Genomic DNA, 12,169 nt, shown 5'->3' with positions numbered 1-12,169 from the left:
CTGCAATTCCCGCTATCTGTGAGGCTGAGGTGGGAGAATCACATGAATCCGGGAGGTGGTGGAGGTTGCAGTGAGCTGAGATCTCTCACTCCAAACCTGGGCGACACTGCAAGACTCCATCTCAAAAAAAAAAAAAAAAAAAAAAAAGCAAAAGTCCAAGAGGGAAAAAGGGGCTCAACAGAGTCGGGACAGCAACTACTCATACCTTAGTGTACCTTCCTTCCTTACCTAAGATGGACTAAATGCTCTAAAAAGGGGTTTTTTTGGACAGGAAAGGGGATTCTGGTGTTCAAGACTTTGGGGCAGATGCTCTTAACCCCAGCTGGGCCCTAGAATCACCTGGAGAATCTAAAAAAATGCTCCATATACACCCCCCAACCAAACCAGACATGGGTCTTTTCTGTTTTTTGTTTTTTAAAGCTTTGCAGATATTTCAGTCTGAAGCCAGGACTGAACCCACCACTCACAGGAGAAGGCAGTCCAAGAGCAGTTCAAAAGCTGTGACCATGAGGGGCCATAGGAAAACCTGGCTGGAATGGGGTATCAAAACAATGATACATCCTTTTTTAAAAAAAAACCTCAAGTGGACTTCCTGTGGCCAACTAGGGAGATGTTTAGGAGCCCCAAAACAAGTGACCTGGGGGCTTCCCAAGGGGCTGTCCTGCAGAAGTGAGGAGGTAGGGTGGAAGGCCCCCACACGAGGGCTCCATCAGATCTTCCCCTTTCACAAGGATAATATACCAAATTCAACTGCTATATGCCAGTAATGACGTTGAACTTAAAAACACATTAGCGCACATGTCCGTGCACATGCATACACACCGCCCCCACCCATGAAAAGACAAAACCCTCAGGTATAAATCTAACAAAAGATGTACAAAATCTATAGCAGGAAAACAAAACCTCTGATGAAAGAAATCAAAGATCTAAATCAATGAGGCGATATTCCTCCACTGAATTGTAAAAATAAATTCTGAATCTCTCATCCTGATGACTTTCACAATGACAGTTAACAGAAAAATTCCCCTAAATAAAAGTAGTCCCATGGACTTTCAGTTACAAATAAGCAGCTCAGGTCCTCTGCCCCTGTCAGCTGCAGCGGGGAAGGAGGCCCCGACATAGGGTTGCCAGGTGAAATACAAATAACCTTGTAGTATATTCCAAATATTGCATGGAATATACTTTAAAAGTTTAAAAATTACTCAGTTTGGCTAAAGTTCAAATTTCATTGTGCCTCCCAGGTTTTTATTTGCTGTACCTGACGACCCTATTCCAAGGCCTCATTGGCAAGGCTTGGAACAAGAAAAAACAACAAACCTCGTAGGTGTATTTGGTGCTTGCCATTTTCCAATGCCTCTTCTACTCTTTTTCTCTCTGGATTTTGCTACCTGCCTGAGAGGAAAGCAGGACAATCATTCTTCAGCACACCTGTTCAGCCCAGTGAGGCTCAACCCCACTGCGTGGTAGAGGCACCTGGGAAGCTGCCGAAACAACAGGCCAGGAGCTCACCCTAAGGATTCTGATTTAGCTGGCCTGGAGTGGGACCTGGGCATCTTTTTAAAACAGTCTATCATGGAAAAAGTTAAAGAAGGCAGACAATAAAGGATAATGAACCCCAAGAGTCCCAATCACCCAGCTTCAATAATTATTAACACACAGCCAATGTTATTTCATATACCAGTGCTGTCCAATGGGATTTTCCACAATGATGTAAATGTTCTATATCTACACTGTGCATTATGGCAGCCCCTAGCCACGTGTGACTACTGAGCACCTGAAATGTGGCTGGTGTCACCATGGAACTGAATTTAATTTTTTTTCAGTTTTAATTAACTTAAACAGCCACAGGTGGCCAGTGGTTACATACTGAACAACGCAGATCAACACCCTCACCTGCTTCCCTGCCATTATTATTTTGAAGAAAATCCCAGATGTATATTATCTCATCCATATCTTTTAAAGCTTTCCAGATGATTCAAATGTAAAACCCCAGTTGAAAAGCAATGACCTGCTGTTTTAGTCCATTCGTGCTGCTATAACAAAATATCTGGGACTGGGTAATTTATAAAGAAAAGGAACTCCTGGGCACAGTGGCTCACGCCTATAATCCCAGCACTTTGGGAGGCTGAGGAGAGAGGGTCGCTCAAGCCCAGAATTTTGAGACCAGCCTGGGCAACACGGAAACTGTGTCCCTACAAAATATGAAGATAAATTAGCTGGGTGTGGTGGCATGCACCTGTGGTCCCAGCTACTTGAGAGGCTGAGGCAGGAGGATTGCTTGAGCCTGTGAGGTTGAGGCTGCAGTGAGGTGTAATTGTACCACTGCACTCCCACCTGGATGACAGAGTAAGAAGAAAGAAGAAGAGGAGGACAAACAACTTATATTCTCAGAGTTCTGGAGGATGAGAAGTCCAAGATCAAGGCACTGGCAGGTTTGGTTGTCTGATGAGGGCTGATCTCTGCTTCCAAGATGGTGAGACTCCACAGGGGAGACACAGAGCAGCCTCACATGGCGGAAAGGCAAGCAGTCTGAATGCTGATGGAGATACTTGGTCCTTCTTTTCATTCACAAGGGAGTGCCCCTCAAACCCCAGTGCTTAATACTATCACATGCACAACATCTGAATTTTGGATGGGACATTTTCAACACATAGCATTAATCAATCAAATATTCAGTACTACAATGCTCCATTCAGAGGACCGGCTTTCCAGCAGCCTCACAACCTTTAGAGAGATAGTCTCAGCCTTGAGTGCACATTCAAATCACCTGGGGAGCTATACCTATGTCCAAGCCCCACCCCCTGAGATTCTGATTTGTCATCTGTTTGGGGGTCTGACTCTTTTTCTCCTCCTCTTTTCACCACAAGCCCCTCACGTGATTCAAATATGTAGCTAGGGTTAAGAATCACTCCTTTCAAGTCTTTCTACATAAAGCCTGTTCCACAGACTAGCAGACCTCGCACCACCTAGGAGCTGGTTAGAAAAGCAGACTCTCAGGCACCACCCCAGACCTTCTGATTCACAATCTGCATTTTAACAAGTTCCCCAGGTAACTTACATGCACATTAAAGTTTGAGATGTCCTACTCTAACACAGAGGCTCTCAAAACTTGGTCCCCTGACCAGAGGTCTCAGATTACCTGTGAACTTTGGAATGTAAATTTTTGGCTTCACCCAAGAACTACACAGTCAGAAATTCTGAGGGTGGGGCCCAGCAAGCCGTCTTTTAACTGGCCCTGCAGGTGAAGTTGATGTATTCTCAAGTTTGAGACCCACTGCTCTGAAGCCCGACGCACAGCTCCACATTGTCATGAATCCAGACCCCCAAGCAGCAAGAGATGCTTATGAAAATAAGTACTTCAAAAGAGAAGGTGAAGTGATCCTCAGGCTCCCACGCAAACAATTATACATGAATCTCTTTATAATCCATAGGAATGGTTGGGGAGGAAGTAAAGAAGAAAGCAAGTAGCCTAGGGTCCCTTGGTATAGGGACAAATCCTAGGTTCCCTATACTCTTTAGAAGAGCACAAGCCAATAACTGATGTTCATAAAAATTTGTAAAACATTAAGCCCTTAAGTTGTGTCCTTTCACTACATTCTCAGTACTAAGAAGGCAACTAAGTTTACATTTTTAAAAATATTTCTATTGCAACATATTATGTTTCTTTCAAGTGAAGATTAACCACTTAGGACAGTCTAATGTTCCTAAAAATGTGGAAGGATCAGAAGAAAGCTTACATGAGGGTGGTGTGGTGGGACTTCAGACCATTCTCCAGGGCAGTTACTGTTACACTTTCTAAGGTCTTGCATTCTTCTGAGAGCTGGAGCAAAGCTATGACCCTTCTTCCTTTAAAATTTTCAGAATGTACAGAAAATTTTGCATGCAATATCAGAAGATTCAGGGACCCCAGGCCAATGTGTCTGATGTTGAGGGTATTCATTCTGCTGTGGGAAGCAGGCAGAAAGAGCAGAATGAGGCTCTTTGAGGGGTCAAAGGATTCAGACCCAGGCTGAATCCTGGCTTTCCCTCTAACCAGTTAAACCAGAGCCTCAGATGCCTCCCCTACAAAAAAGTAGCTGTAGGAAAGGCAGTTTTACTGTTGCCATTCTACAAATAAGGAAACTGAAATCTGGAGAAGTGGGAACTAGTCTAGGAGAGCCAGTGGCAAGGTCAGACTTGCAACCCTTTGAACTGGACCATCTGCTGCCCAGGAGGATGCAATGTTGTCTTTTAGACTCTCCAGTGCAGCCAGGCACACCGTTCCCGCCCCTACTGTCTAGCTCAGCCCTTCCCACCCTGAGAGCTCATCTCTTACACATCCAGATGAAGCCTGCTATCATGACCACTCGTCCTCTCTCCAGAAAAAGAGACCCATCTCTGCTTGCAAGCCTCATCCCGAGCCAGGAAGAGTTGGCCAATTCATCTGTTAAGCCTCAATGAATCCTGAACAGAATAAGCTCCTAAATCTGTGTCACTGTATTGCACTTACTCTGCTTAAACACCTGTTCCTACTACTAAAACAGGAACTCCTTGAGAGTAGGGACTGCCTGCGACTCATCTTTGCATCCCCAGAGTTAGCCTGTGAGCACCTAACGAACAAGGAAGGACGGGGAAGAAAATGGGAGGGAGGGAAGGCAGGCACCACTCTGGCCCTCGCAGGTAGTACTGTTTGGGGTCCTGATTCATAAGTAGCCTCTGGGACTTTGCAAGTGCTCCTTTACCCTGGTATTGTGTTTGCAGACAAGCCTGTCTCCGGGACTACATTTTAAGCCCTCTGATGGTGCAAAAGAGTTTCCCTACCTTTATGTAAGAAATACCAAGGGCTACGTTATATAGGCAACACAGTGAGTGGCCATGAGACCTTCCATTTTCCTGAAGAGTCAAGATCTTCCTAACGAAGTATCCTAGACCCTAGACAGCAGGGTCTAGACTGAAGGCTATGAGCTGTCAGGAAATGAGTAGCCTAATTCTGTATACCCAACTTCCAGGAAGCCCAAGCACATGCTAACGGGCCAAACTGTGGATTTAGCTTCCCTCTCCCACAACCCCCCTATTCCTTCAAACCACACATATTCTCCTCCAGCCATGGGGCCATAGAACAGAGTAGAACAGAGAATGATTAAGGCTTTTTTTCAAAATGGTTCTCAGCCAGAATGCCCTGATCTGGGGCACAGGGTCCCTAAGTGTTCAATGTGAACACAGCCCCTGCCAAGCTTTGAGCCTAGGGGCGCCCTGCACAGGTGATTATGGGTACATCTGTGCACATATTTACATGCATGTGTGTATACATATCACACACATATAAACACACACAGCCTTGGGGAGCAGAATAGAGCTGACTTTTGGTAATAAGCTGCCTGCACTGAGTCCTAGCAATCCCTCAAAGCCCTGAACATTGTGCCCTGGTTCTCGAGATCTGTAGGGTAACTTGGTAACTGGTTTCCCAGAAGTGCAGAAGTTAGTGACGGAATCCAGCTCCAGGGACACAGGAAACCAGAAGGGCCAGCCAGAGCATCCCCTACCCCTCTGACTGCACAGACAGGCAATGCCTGAGGCCTTCCTGTATGCAGTACCATGCTCACTTCTGACAGTCTGGTTGGAGGAGCTGACATCGAGAAAGAAGATGGAATAATCTCAAGTAGGCCTAATGCACCACTAAATGGTATGACCAGGAAGTTCTGTGGCTCTTCAATGGGAGGCTGACGTGGACGGATCACAAGGTCAGGAGTTTGAGACCAGCCTAACATGGTGAATGAAACGCTGTCTCTACTAAAAATACAAAAATTAGCTGGGCATGGTGGCGCACACCTGTAATTCTAGCTACTCAGGAGGCCGAGGCAAGAGAAGCTTGGACCCAGGAGTCGGAGGTTGCAGTGAGCCGAGACTGCACCACTGTACTCCAGCCTGGGTGACAGAGCGAGACTGTCTCGAAGAAAAAAAAGAGGGCCAAGCTCCACTGGAAAGGGATCCAGGAGGTGACATGGAGGTGGTGGGAACTGGATGGATGAGGAGGAGGCAGATTGTTGGAGGAAAATGGAAGTAGTCATGGTAAACCAGGAGGGAACACAATGAGGAATTCAGAGTGACAGATTCAGATTTGAAATACAGTGTGTGTACACTCTTCATACATATACATGCACACACACACAAGAAAAAAGGTTACACTAGGGTGGCAGGGTGGTACTTACGACCATCCTCCAGGGCGGTTATTGTTTTACATATATATAAGCTCACAGCAAAAATGTCAACGAGCTAAAAGGCTACGTGGGGAGCAAACATCCCTTGGTCCCTGTTTCCACTTTTCAGAGGTAAATTTGTGTGCGTGTACACAATGCTGGCATGTGTTTGTGTGTTTCCTTCCTCATTTTCACACAAATGGGATCACAGTATAGCTACTATTCCACTTATTTTTTTTATTTAACCTTTTATTTTCAACATCTCTCTTCATTAATATATAAAAATAACTCTAAAACCTTATAATGGTTGTTCATTATTCCATTATAGGAGTTACCAAATGCCCTTCGGCTAGAAACATGTACCTTGCTTCCAATATTCTGCTGTTTCAGGCTGGCGCTTTGTGCATTACCTGGCCAGGTTCACCAGTGAAGTAAACCTACAGCAGATTCTGGGTCAAGGAAAACTCTAGTTTCATTCTCGCCAATAGTTCGCATGGCATTTAGTGAGTACATACACTGTGCAAAAAAGAAGGAAGATAAAAGAGAGTATTTATTTCAGTAACACTGAAAATAAGCCAGTCTTGGGGACCTGTCGCCTCATTTGAAGAGGCGTTTACTGAAGAATGGGCTAAGGGCATTTCTAATCTCTATATATTTTTGCTATTTTATGTATATATAATATATATATTTTTGATAACTATTAAATGTGCAACCTAATACATGGGTTGTAAAACACTACTGCAGAACAGGTAATTACATGGCATATTTACCTCCAATCTATTATATATCATAAGTTCTTTTCACTGTCTTCAGCATAACTCAGTGGGTTACAAATTAAGTGCATGAAAAATCACCAGGCACTTTTTCAGCATTATCTCCCAGGAGTTGCAAGGATTGCCCGTGGAGGTTAGAAACAAATTAGTCTCTAGCCTCAAGCCCACCCCTACCCCTAATACCGCCCCCTAACATGAAGGCGCATGCACATCAGGCAGTGGCTCAGCTGGCTGTTTTCCCAGCCAGAAAACCAATGAGTAAGAAGCAAAGCTCCCCACTTGAGTTCTGATTTCCTGAAAAGCCAGATCCTCATTGCTCTCCCTACCGAGGCCCTTCCTCTGCACCCACCCTTTCATCAAAAGTGAAAGTGTTACTGCAACAGCACACAAGCCCTGGCATCAAAGATCTGCGTTATTCACTGGTTCCCAGAAAAACACTTGTCTGGGACATGGGTTAAGGAGCAGCCAAGAAGAGGTCATTGATCTCTGTCTCCAGGGCTCAGTGGCTTTGGCACGGGAGGGGCCGAGGCTTTCCAGATGTTCCACTGAAGGGCTGGATGGGCGCCAGGAGAGCACTGCAGATCTACAAAGGGATGCCTGTTCCCCAAGAGTGTACCAAGCTAAGTCAGAAACTCTGAAGAGAGTGCTGGCCAAAGTGGGTAGGGCCCCCAGAAAGACTTCGGCAGTGACTATCTTCCACTGTCCTCACTCCCTTCAGTCCCCGGGCATCACAGCCACTATACCCCCTCCCCCAGCACTCACAGGCACACACATTTCCCCCAGACTACCAGCTCTGGTTCCTATAGTAACAAGCAAAAGCTAACAGGGTTTGAAAAAGCGGTAAACTTGACAGCAACCATACAGAAGGGCAAGGAAAATAGCCTGGGAAATTCTGTTCTCACCCTAGAAATCTGCCTTCAGAGCAGTGCCAGCCCATCAGGGGGCCCCAGCTACAAGTCTAAAACCTCAACTTTCAGCTCCCAAAGGCACAATTCCCTTCCTCTGGCTCCACCCACCCTCTCTGAAAAGGAGAAGGCCAGAGTCACACAGAACAGTACTCTAAGTAAGTTTGCAAGTTATCTGAACAGGGAGCAACTCCTAAACTCAGCGTTTGGGTGACTGCATGGCAATGATAACACAACTACTATTAATATCTCTGATTCAGTCCTTCATTAAACAAATATTTATTAAGCATGTACTATATGCCAGGCACTATTCCAGGTTGTCAGGGAAACAATGATAAACAACTTAGATAAAACTCTTGTCCTCAGGAGCTTACATTCTAGAGGAATGTAAACAAACAAACAAAAATACTAGTTTCATAAGGCACTAAGTACAATGAAAAAGCAGCTCCGGTAACAAAAAAGATTCCCAGGGAGGATATTATGTATAAAAGTGGAGGCAGCAGGATGATGTAGAAGGAAAACTAGACTTTCTCCATTATACAAGTGTGTGGTGCTTTACTTTCAAAATGAGCTTTCCTGCACACCAGCTCATTTTGCCACTATTTTGACTGCTACCTATTGAATTAGCAGGGTGAGAATGCATCAGTATGCTCATTGGCCCAAGCAGAAACATATTTGGAAGACCAACTATGGGACATAATTTGTTCAAGATCCACCAAGTTTCATTCTTTGGGTATCTATGTTTCAGATAACTATAGAGAGAATAAGAAGATTAGCTACAAATGAGGGGAAGATATTGCAATACATGACTGCCTCTGAACCACTGAGAAATAGACAAAGACAACAGAAAAATGCACTGGGAGTGAACAGACATTTCTGAGGAAAGGTCAAAAATACGTAAAAAGATTCTCTATATCATGACTAATCAGATAAATACAAATGAAAACTATAATGGTGTATCTCCCACCATATGGGTAGAAATTTAAAAGTCTGGTAATACCAAATATTCATGAAGACAGAAAGCAATTAGATATTGCAAACCTGTCTGGTGGTGGCATCAACTGGTGAAATCGCTCTGGAAAACAACTTATTACCTAGCAAAGCTGAACATGCACATAGCTGTTGAACCATCATTGACCATATCTAAGTAAATAACCTAGAGAAACTATAGATACAAGTGCACCCCAAAATATAGTATCATCCTTAATTGAAAAAACTTGAAAGTAATCCCAATGTCTAGAAATAGAAGAATGGATAAATTAATTTTGATATATTAATATAATGGAATAATATACAGCAATAAAAAATGAATGACCTGCAGCCATATACACATCAATATGGATGAACTTAAAAGTATAATGTTGAGTAAAACACAAATAATTTATATAGGATATTATTTTATTTATTTATTTAGGGAGGGAGTCTCACTCTGCTGCCCAAGCTAGAGTGCAGTGGCGCCATCTCAGCTCACTGCAGCGCCATCTCAGCTCACTGCAGCCTCTGCCTCCTGGGTTCAAGTGGTTCCCCCACCTCAGCCTCCTGAGTAGCTGAGATTACAGGCACCTGCCACTATGCCTGGCTAACTTCTGTATTTTTAGTAGAGGTGGGGTTTCACCATGTTGGCCAGGCTGGTCTCAAGCTCCTGGCCTCAAGTGATCTGCCCACCTTGGCTTCCCCAAGTGCTGAGGTTACAGGTATAAGCCACCACATCATAAAGAAAGGCAAAAAAAAATAATTAATTCAAAAATCAGGATATTTACAATTCTTCCCCCAACTGGGGGGGGATAAATGGCAAAGACAAGGTCAGTGAAGGGTGCCCAGGGGAGGCAAAGGCACTGGAGATACACTTATTTTAAAGCTGGATCGTAGGGACATGTGACCCATGATACACAATCTAAGTTCAGAATAAAAATAGTGGAAGGGAGAGAGGGTAAGTCTGATTTAAATTAAGTCCAAAAGACAGACTGATTCAAGGAAAACAAATCACAGAGGATATTTTTTTCTGAAGTCAAAAAAAAACACCCCATCATTTCTTTTCTAAGGCAAAGAAGCCTGACGAAGGCCCCATGCAGTACACGAAGCGAACGTTAAATCCAAAGGATGCTGGTTTGATTTATGTTTAAAAAAATTAAAAATAAAAGCAAAGTAGGTTCTTCTCCAGGCAGAGCCAGGTGTTTCTAGTTGGCCTGGCCGTGTCGTGGCTAGAAGGGCCATCATTACAGGCAGGGAGAGGTTGAGCAGCCTCAGCAGCATCTGTAATTAAGCAGGTGAAGTCTGTCTTCCAAGCTCCAGCCGCTCTGCCAATGACCCTGGTGACCCAAACCCACCTATTACAGGCAGTTCTTGACTTTCATCCCTTCAGCCTTCAAACAGCACATAGGCCACACGTGGACGCTCAGCCGTCAGCTGGCGGTCACATGTCACAGGATGCTTTCTGCCAGCCAAGCAACTCAGCCACCTCCGCAGCTTTGCCATTTGTACCTGGCACTATTTACAACAGTCATTCCTTCATTCATTTAGCAAGTATTTCCTAAGGACTTCTGCATCCTGGCACTGCTTTAGGTCATGAAGTTACAGCAGAGATGAAAATCAACATAGTCCCTGCCCTGATAGAGCTTAGATCCTAAAGAGTTTGTACAATTATTTGAATATTTTATTGCCTCCTACCCTTTAAAAAAAAATCAAAATGCTGGGTGCAGTGGCTCATGCCTGTAATCCCAGCACTTTGGGAAGACAAGGAAGGCAGATCTCTTGAGCTCAGGAGTTTGAGACCAGTATGGACAACATAGCAAGACCTCATCTCTACAATAAATAAATAAATAAACAAATAAATCAATCAAAACAATGAATAAGAAAAAAAATAAAATATTGGCCCTTGTGATGAGAGCGATAGATCTGCTTCAGAGAATAGAAGCTAAGGGAGCACATCATCAAAGCTTTAGCCTCAGCTGGGCCCGTCCAGAACTTAAGCAGTTTGACAGGCTGCCCAGATGATCATGTGAACATTTTTAAAAAACTCTTTTAAAGAACAAACTGCTGGAAATATTACCAGAAATTGTTTCTGAACAATAAGACATAGTGAGGGGATTTTGTAACGCATTTTCGTTTTCTGGCAATGGAATCCTCCATGATAATGTTCAACTGAATTATTCAACTTTCACTCCTTTGACTTCTAGAAGCATTTTTAGAAAGCATCACGTGCAACTTAGGGAACCAGCTGCCTACAAACCTAGCTGTTGATCCTTTATTAGTATAGCCACTAAGGAAAGCAGTACATAAGTTCCTCACAAAATTAAATAGAACTACCATATGATCCAGCAATCCCACTACTGGGTATATATCCAAAAGAAATGAAATCAAATGTCAAAGAGACATCTGCACACGCGCATTTACTGCAGCACTATTCACAACAGCCAAGATATGGAATCAACCTACATTCCCACCTAATGATGAATGGATAAAGAAAATGTGGTACATCAGCACAATGGAATATTATTCAGCCATAAAACAGAATGAAATCCTGTCACTTGCAGCAACATGGATGAACCTGGAGCACATTATGTTAAGTGAAATAAGCCGGGCACAGAAAGACAAACACTGCGTGATCTCACTCACAGGTGGAATCTAAAAAAGTTGGTCTCATAGAAGTAGAGAGTAAAATAGTGGCTATCAGATGCTAGGGAAAATAGAAGGCAGGGGGATGGAGAGAGGTTGGTCAATGGATACAAAGTTACAGTTAGACAGGAAGACTAAGTGTTTCTGTTCTATTATACAGTAGGGTGACTACAGCAAATAATAATGTGTTGTATATATCAAGAAAGCTAGAAGAGAAGACTTTGAATGCTATTAACAGGAAGAAATGATAAATGGGCCGGGTACATGGCTCATGCCTTTATCCCAGCATGTTGGGAGGCCAAGGTAGGTGGATTGCTTGAGGTCAGGAGTTCGAGACCAGCCTGACCAACATAGTGAAAACCCATCTCTACCAAAAATACAAAAGTTATCCAGTGGCAGGTACCTGTAATCCCAGCTACTCGGGAGGCTGAGGCACGGGAATCACTTGAACCTGGGAGACAGAGGCCTCGGTGAGCAGAGACTGTGCCACTGCACTCCAGCCTGGGCAACAGAGGGAGACTCCATCAAGAAAGACAGAAAGGAAAGAAAGAAAGGGAAGAAAGAAAGAAGGAAGGAAAAAAGAAAGAGAGACAGCGAGAGAAAGAAAAAGAAAGAAAGAAAAAGAGAGAGAAAGAAGAAAAGAAAGGAAGAATGAAGGAAAGAGAAAGAAAGAAGAAAGAAAGAAAGAAAGAAAGAAAGA

The 12,169-nt window shown here is 43.8% G+C and overlaps 1 protein-coding gene across 2 annotated transcripts in view; it reads right to left on the bottom strand.

Annotated features, from left to right (window-relative positions):
• Positions 1-12,169, bottom strand: part of PRKCE (protein kinase C epsilon) — a 535,093-nt gene that overhangs the window by 318,282 nt on the left and 204,642 nt on the right. The gene's annotated exons all lie outside the window — the stretch shown is intronic.

This window comes from Sapajus apella, unplaced genomic scaffold (genome assembly GCF_009761245.1).
Source record: "Sapajus apella isolate SASKATOON/1434 unplaced genomic scaffold, GSC_monkey_1.0 scaffold44, whole genome shotgun sequence".
Taxonomy (NCBI): Eukaryota; Metazoa; Chordata; class Mammalia; order Primates; family Cebidae; genus Sapajus; species Sapajus apella.
The sequence above is the reverse complement of the archived record's forward strand: the minus strand, read 5'-3'. Positions and strand labels throughout refer to the sequence as shown.